Below are 8,225 nucleotides of genomic sequence, written 5' to 3'. Positions count from 1 at the left end.
TACAATCATGAACCAATTGAAAATAACATGAAGGTTGTTCTACTAACTGAAGCACATGGAACTTCTACACGTTATATTCTTAATGACTCTGTTGATCATGCAACTCACAATGAGAATGTGGTTGAAATTTTCTTAAATGTTTTGATGTAAACATGAATCACTTATATTTATAAACACAAACATTTTATAATTGTGAAATTGAAAAGGTAATAAATAGCATATCAACATCCATATATTGGATAACTTAGGATAAAAGATAATTTCAAGTAATTGCACCTCTTTATTAGCTAAAGTTGCAAACCGTGAATAGGACTGCTGATAATTTTTGTAATTGAGAACTGTGAGAAGGGGGGAATTCAAGAAGACACAGTTTTGAAAATTAATGACAATGTCTGTGGGCACTCAAATGCAAGAAGACACAATTTCGAAAAGAAATCACAATGTTTGAGAGAAGTCAAATTCATTCGTGATAATGGCTAGCAAGATGCTGGAATTAGCAGGCAGTTCCTTTCTTACATGAGAGCACACCTGCATTCCTAGTGAGCATTTCCACAAGGGCTAAACTCTTTGGTTTGGCACTATATGCGGTTGCATACGTCGAAAGCACTTGTGATCCTAATGGCGTGAAATATGCACCATTTAGCAGCACATCCTCTTCTGATATCCAGTTCCTCTTTTTCCATTCACTTTCTATGGCATTTTGCCTCTTGGTTACTTCTTTAGCTAAGGGATGTGCAGATGCCATGAAACTATTTCCCTGACTCAGTATGGTGGGGTTTGAACTTAAACCAATGGCATACATTCCCCACTTATTGTAATCATTGTTAAACACATGGAAGTATCCAAATCGACACCTACATCCAGTTAGTTCATAATTTAATTTCTAAATAATATAATAGCTATTTCATACTTTTCCTTCACAACAAAATTCAAAATAAGATGGGAAATGAATGAAATAACTATTAAATTATTCACCTTGGAATTCGTTGGACGAGACCTTAGCCAAAATTGTTGAGTGAAACCATTTCCTACATAACATTGTCATGATGGTGGTCATCACTGTGACCCAATAGCATCACCTACCATTGGAGAAAATCAGAGCATTGTGAAGGTAGAAGATAAGGAATAAAATAGAGTGAATTTCAATTAATGAATGAAAGAGTATGTGAGGTCACCTCGTTGTGGCGAGTGAAATAACTGTTGGAAATGTTGATATAGGTGGATGACTTGACTACGTCAGTGAGGCCATCTTCACAGTTAGACATAGAGAAATGGTCCACCCATATGTGCCTCGCTGTCGAGATGGAAATCCCATCTCCATGATTTATTTTTCTTGACCCACTCTTCAGAGGATACATATTTACTACAACGTTTCCTATAATTTTACAGTCATGAATGTGGATGCCATGAATTATGATGCTTGTCACATATTTTATGGTGATAAAGGGGCCCCGACCAATGTGGAATTTGGCACCTCATCCATCGATTGTTTTGAAGTTGTGAATAACAAGCGCTTCCTTGAGTTGGATGAGCATGTCATTGTGGAAGATGATCCACAGCGGCTGCGTCTGAATCACAGCATGATGCAGTGTGCCATGGGATGGATTCATGGCATCATCACTGGTGTTTGTAACCACATAAAACTTGTCATTTTTGCCTCCAATGGCATGCTTGCCAAATCCAATGTTGCAATCTTCTAGTTGTTTTCTGTTGCACTCCCAATTACAGTCGCAATGCCGACAATCATCAATAGGTTCACTCGTTGCACATGACAACACGCTCAGCTCATCTCCTCCTATTGTGCTCTTGTTAATAATGCTTCTGCTTCTATTTGAATATGCATACATTGAAGCATTCAGTGTCAATTCAACCTCTAACAGTGAATAATTAAAAAATAAAAATAGAAAGATTGACAAAATGAATGTAATGTTGCATTGAGCGATTTATTTACTCTTGAACTATTTTCATTATGTTGCTCTCATCTTTCTCCACATGAAATGTGGACCTACTTATATTTCCTGGTGGCTCTACTATCTTGCATCTCGTAAACTTATCTCCATATTTTGATCCAAATGGCTTTGGCGCCCCACCATGAATGCAGCGGAGTATTCCTATCAACAGCACGCAGCTCAAAATACTAATTGGATTGCTCATTTTGACAACCAGGACCGAGCTTTGTCTTCTCAAGAGAACAACAACACTAACAACACTAGTAGCGGTTGCTTCTGCTCTGAGCCACTCTTGCAAATGTCAGGGCCTTCTTATAGTATCTACCATTTTTTCGTTACTATCATGATTTCATCACACTTGGTAAATTGCACTATGAATGTAGGGACATGCATCCACTGGAGGAATATGTCAAACATAAGCTGTGAATATATATATATTCACATTATTAATTTTTATACTTCAATCAATATAATAATAAACATACATATTTCTGGTAAATGTTGTATTTTATATTCTACATTGAATCTAAATATGAAAAAATACACTATAGCCATTGTCTATTCATACTTATTAATTTCTCACTAGGTAAATGTTTATAAACAAACATGTATTACATTCTTTAGGTTGTAGGAAGGTAATCTAATTCTTTATGAAAAACACTTCCCCTTTACAGAGAGAAATAACAAATGACAAACCATCCTAAACTCACATATTTATAAATATGTCATCATTTATATAGCATACAATATTTTCAACATTCAATATATACACATTTTATTAAATACCAATATTACTTCACAATTTTCTAGAATTCGAGCATGCACTACAAGTTAAAATATTTTATGGAGATAGTTTCTCTTCCACAAGGATAAATATAACTAGCAATAAATAATTGTAGTTATTGTTAAAAGACTTGATTTGAACAATATTTAAGAATTGTTGAAACCAATTGTATTATTATTTTAACAATATATGCTTTAACAATAATGTAAATTTGAACTTCGATTGTCTATAAATTATTTTTAGTTTGTATTTAATTGTAGCTGTAAAAAAGTTATAACACTTTTCTTTTCTCTAAAATATGTGATTTTATAATAAGTGTTAAATATTTTGATTTAATGACATTGTATTTACTTTATGTTTGATATATTTATCATTTAGATAGATGTTTTAGGTTAACATTATTTGATGTAACCTTTGGATATCATGCACATATTATAATTGATCCCATGTTCATTGTTCATATTTATATTCATGTTTTATCCCCAAATTTATTATTTTTTATTAAATTTGAAATAATTTAAGATTCATTAAATATAGTTAATATATTATTTTAATAATGTGATGTTATTTTTTATAAAATAATCAGATTATGAGAGTGTCAATATTGTATGTCGATAAAGTAAATATGTTTTTTTAGTATTGTAATTCCTTTAGTTTCATTGTAATTTACACTAATAATTGAGTGCATTCCAGATTTGTTAATTACCTAACTTTCTTGATTGATGTGCTTTGACTAGATTGATTTTTGGCACTCTTTTGGATTATACAATCATTTAATAATTCTTCTTGTCATTAATATATGAATCATGAACATATTAAGAGTTACTTAATGATTGGATATATATGATTTGTACTATTGTAGTAATCTACTTATACAAATATATTCACAACCTTTCAAGTGGATATGAAGAACCACATGGATATGTAATAAAAACTGAGTTAAGTTACACACCTAAGTTGTGCATTAGACATTATCTATCAATTTGAATATGAAGTTGTGAACATGCTAATATGATTTAAACTTGTTGGAAAATGAACTATTTGATGTGTATATGTAAATTCCTGTGAATATATAAATAAACATTGCTAATTATTAATAGACATGTGTAAATGTTGTAAAGAGATGTTAATACATGATAGAGAAATCACACCTCAATGACCATGAGCCTCTCACTATGACTAAACAGAATGTAGATAACATAGAAATTTTAGATGTTAAATTAATTTCCTTCCTACAATAAAAATGCCTAATTAAACTATATGAGTAAATTAAACATAGATAACATAGAAATTTTGGCTGTTATATTAATTTCCTTCCTACCATAAAAATGTCTAATTGAATGGATGATCATAACCTAGCCATTGGTACTGATTATATTGGAATCAATAGTAATGTTAATATACTGATTATATTGGAATCAATCGTAATGTTGATATAAATTAAATATTTTAAGAAAAATATCCTTTATGTGAATCCAATTGAAAATTACATTATGAATAAGTAATTCGTGAAAATAATATTTATACGAGGATAATTACATGCATTTCATAAGAGTACGCATTCAAGGTAAAAATAGATTTTATTTCTATGTGGAATTTGAAATGGAAGTTAGACATTAACAATATGTATTAGTATAAATTTAATATAATATCTTTTTTTTTTTAAATGAAATAACACATGAAGAAAAAAAAAAAAGTTATAAAAGATAATAAAAAACATTGAAAATTGGAACAATTGTTGAGAGGGGAAATAATAATATACATTTTCAGAAATTAGAATTTTTTTAAATGAAATATTAGGTGAAATAATCAAGTTAGAAAAGATAATAAGGAACATTAAAAATTGGAACAAGTGTTGAGAGATGAAATAATAATATACATTTTTAGAAACTAAAACTATTTATGGAAGAGAAATGTGGATGGATGAATAATAATTATATTAATAAATACATAATTAAAAATTTTGGATGAGTCAACATATCTTATTTTGTAAAAGTAATGTAAGAATAACATAACGAGCCGCTATATAAGACATCTAGCTTTCTTTTTTTAGAAAAGTTCAAAATAAAATGTTAAATATTTTTCTCATAATGATAATAAATTTTGATTAAGTTTTATTTTAAAATAAATATTCCATATCTCTTTTATAACTATATAATTTGTTACTTAAAAAGCAAAATTATTTAATTATTATTAATTTATACACTTTTATATCACCCTTGTAACTCCAAAAGTAACTCCACTCCCTCTTCCATTCACAAAGCTGAACAATAAGAGAACCCTAAGCAAGTAGTATAGAAACCTTATCTTCGATTTACGAAAGAAATAAAAATCTCCCAAAAAAAAAAGTTACAACTTATATTCAAAACTGAACAATAAGAGAACCCTAAACAAGTAGTATAGAAACCTTATCTTCGATTTACGAAAGAAATAAAAATCTCCAAAAAAAAAATTACAACTTATATTCATAAAATGGCTAAATTAAAAATATAATACATACAAATTTAGTAAGCATAAACTCATCTTAATATTTTTGAAATTTTATGTTAGCTTATTGTATATTCATAAGATAGCTGAATTAAAAATAATACATATAAATTTAATATACATAAATTCATTTTAATATCTTTTAAAGCTTTATGCTAACTTATTGCTAACGTGTACACATTCCTATAATCTTTGTAACTTTAGTATGGCCTGTGATTGTATCTTGATGCTAACGTTAAGCATTACATGAGAAAGCGATGAAAGCTAACGATCTATTCAATTATCTTTGGAAAAAAATGTGAATTTTTGGAGGCTTAAAAGTCAAAAGATCGAAAGCCATGTGAATTTTTAAAGGCTTAAATTTGTATTCAGATGCAAATTTAACTGACATGTGGAAAGCCATTGGTTTTTCGAATCCTCATTGCTTGCCGTCAAATCTCTATAACAGTATCTTCACATGACATAAGTTGCATTGCACGTTTAATATGAACTTAAGATCAAGTTTAACACCTAAATCTAGGTTAATATCTAATCATTAAAAGGATCATGTTTAACATGTAAACGGTACAAAAATGTCAATAAAGATTAAGCTTAATCTATAAATTTAAATTGAGCTAAAATAATAAAAATAAAATATTTATTAATTTAGCGAAAATAAATTTGAAATTAATTAAAATAAAAGTATAAACTTAAAAATATATAAGTTTTATGTATAAATATCATAATACATAATACATTAATATTAGTTTTCGCAATTATTTTTTAACGGCTACTCATTAGACAAGATTTATGATTGGAAACTTATATCTTTTGAGGTTATTTATGATTGTAAGATTATTATGTTAAATTTTTAAATTTGTTTTTAATTTTATAAAATTTCTATTTTTATTTTTTATTTTTTAAACATTATAATAATTTTTAATAATATAATTTTAAAAATAATTAAACAAATATAATTAATTAATTTTATATAAATATATTTATTAATTTTTAATTAATTTTTTACTAATTTAATATATTTAATCTTATTTTGAACTCTTTTTTAAACATAAGAAGAACATATCATCACTTCACTCAGACACCAACACTATGTCAACAACATAAAAAAAACTATATCCTCACATCACCCTCACACAAACAGTACTTCAAGCCAGCGCAATCACACATAAAAATAGGCAAAAACAAGAGCTCGTGTATGCAAGTGAACCAGAAAAACTTTTCTTGAAAACACTTAATCAATTTTTATTGGAATATAAAGATGCACATGTGAATATAAAGATATATTTTTAGGAATGAAGGTTTAAGTTTATATATATAAATGATATCGTTACGATTGTAATATTTGTGTTTTGATATTTTAAATTATATATAAGTTTATATAGTTAATAGATTTATCTAAAATTTTATTTGAAATAGAGTTAGTTAAAATTTATATTTTTCAAGGTTTTATAATTTGTAATGGTGTAATTAAGTGGCCAAATTACAACTAAATGATATGTATTCATGGACTTGAGCTTAGTGTTGATTTGTATTTATGGACTTGAACTTAGTGTTGTAGATTATGTAATATTAGATAACCATATTTCCAGCCAAAATGTAAATCTTGAGCTATTAAATGACCATGATCTTGACTACCATGATATTGACTCTCATAATAGACCTTTAACCTTAACTTCAAACTTTTCCATGCAAAACAAGCACATGCATGACAATTGAGAGAGTCAAAGGAACCTACTTTTGGACAGAGCAAAAATTGTTAGCTTCTTAAAGTATTTAAATAGGGATTTACACCTCTTAACTTATAATGATAACATTGAAAAACCTCTATGACAATTTCACAACGACCATTAACAAGTTCTCTAGGAAGGTGTCATATAGAAAGAATAATAGAACTGCCAATCTTTGGTATGATAATGATTGCAAAATTTCTAGAAAAACTATTAGAGATGCTCCTAACAAAACCTTAAAGCTTGATAATATAAATACCTAGAAAGCCTCCATGATAATTTCACAATGACCATTAACAAGTTCTCTAGCAATCAATGTGTCATATAAAAAGAATAATAGAACTACCAATCTTTGGTATGATAATGATTTCAAAATTGTTAGAAAAACTATTAGAGATTCTCCTAACGAAACCTTAAAGCTTGATAATATAAATACCTAGAAATCGTGTATTAAAAGAAAGAAAATATATCTTACAAATAAAAAGAAAGAGAAACTACTACACCTCTTTGAGTTTGATCCTAAAAAGTTTTAGAGGAAATTTTTCATTCCTAAGTCTAAAGAAAATTTTTTGATTCCTTTGAAGAACTAGAATATTTACCTTTAAAAAGTCAATGAATCCCCTAACACCATGGTCACGATTTTGAATTCCTTATAGAGAATCATATATTTTCTTTGGAGGATATCGAGTTTGGGGTTAAGAAACTTGCTAGTGAGAAAGCTAAGAACGTTGAAGGATACAAAGTTGAAATTATTGAAACGGGAGAATATTTCCTCATCTTGCACATACACAACCACTTTAATTTCATAGTGAACCAATTCTTCCCTATCACTTGGATATAGAGACTTATGGCTTCTATATTTAAAAGCAAGGATAAAATAATTTCGTCTAATTACAAGACCTTGATGTTTACCCATATTTTAGCCAAACTATATGTGCTTATTTTTGAAAAAGAAGATTAGTCGTTGGCTTGAAAACCATGGTAAAAGAGCTAACGGCCAAGTTGGGTGTAAGAGATATCATTCAACCATGGACCATCTTGCTACTCTTAGGATAATTGGAGAGGAATGCTTCAATAACAAAATTTATCTCTTTTGTGGTTTTGTTTACTATAGAAAAGCTTTTGGCACTATTCCTAGAAAAGAGTCATGGAAGAGGCTAGAAGAGGCAATGGTTCCTATCGAGTTCAAATATTTTATGGCAAGGCTATATGAGAATTATATTGCAAAGTTTGTGGCCACTCACGGTTTTTCGGAGGAAATTATATGAAATATTCGAT

General features: G+C 28.5%; 1 pseudogene; it reads right to left on the bottom strand.

The window, feature by feature from the left end:
• Positions 1 to 493: 493 nt before the first annotated feature.
• On the bottom strand, positions 494 to 1,847 carry LOC149159464 (putative pectate lyase 18 pseudogene; annotated as a pseudogene).
• Between the last annotated feature and the right edge of the window lie 6,378 nt (positions 1,848 to 8,225).

The sequence above is a fragment of the Pinus tabuliformis genome, chromosome 5_2, assembly GCF_031772625.1.
Source record: "Pinus tabuliformis cultivar Carrire ecotype Pingquan chromosome 5_2, CPIR1, whole genome shotgun sequence".
Classification (NCBI taxonomy): Eukaryota; Viridiplantae; Streptophyta; class Pinopsida; order Pinales; family Pinaceae; genus Pinus; species Pinus tabuliformis.
Note: the sequence above shows the minus strand (reverse complement) of the source record. Positions and strands in the feature narration are given on the sequence as shown.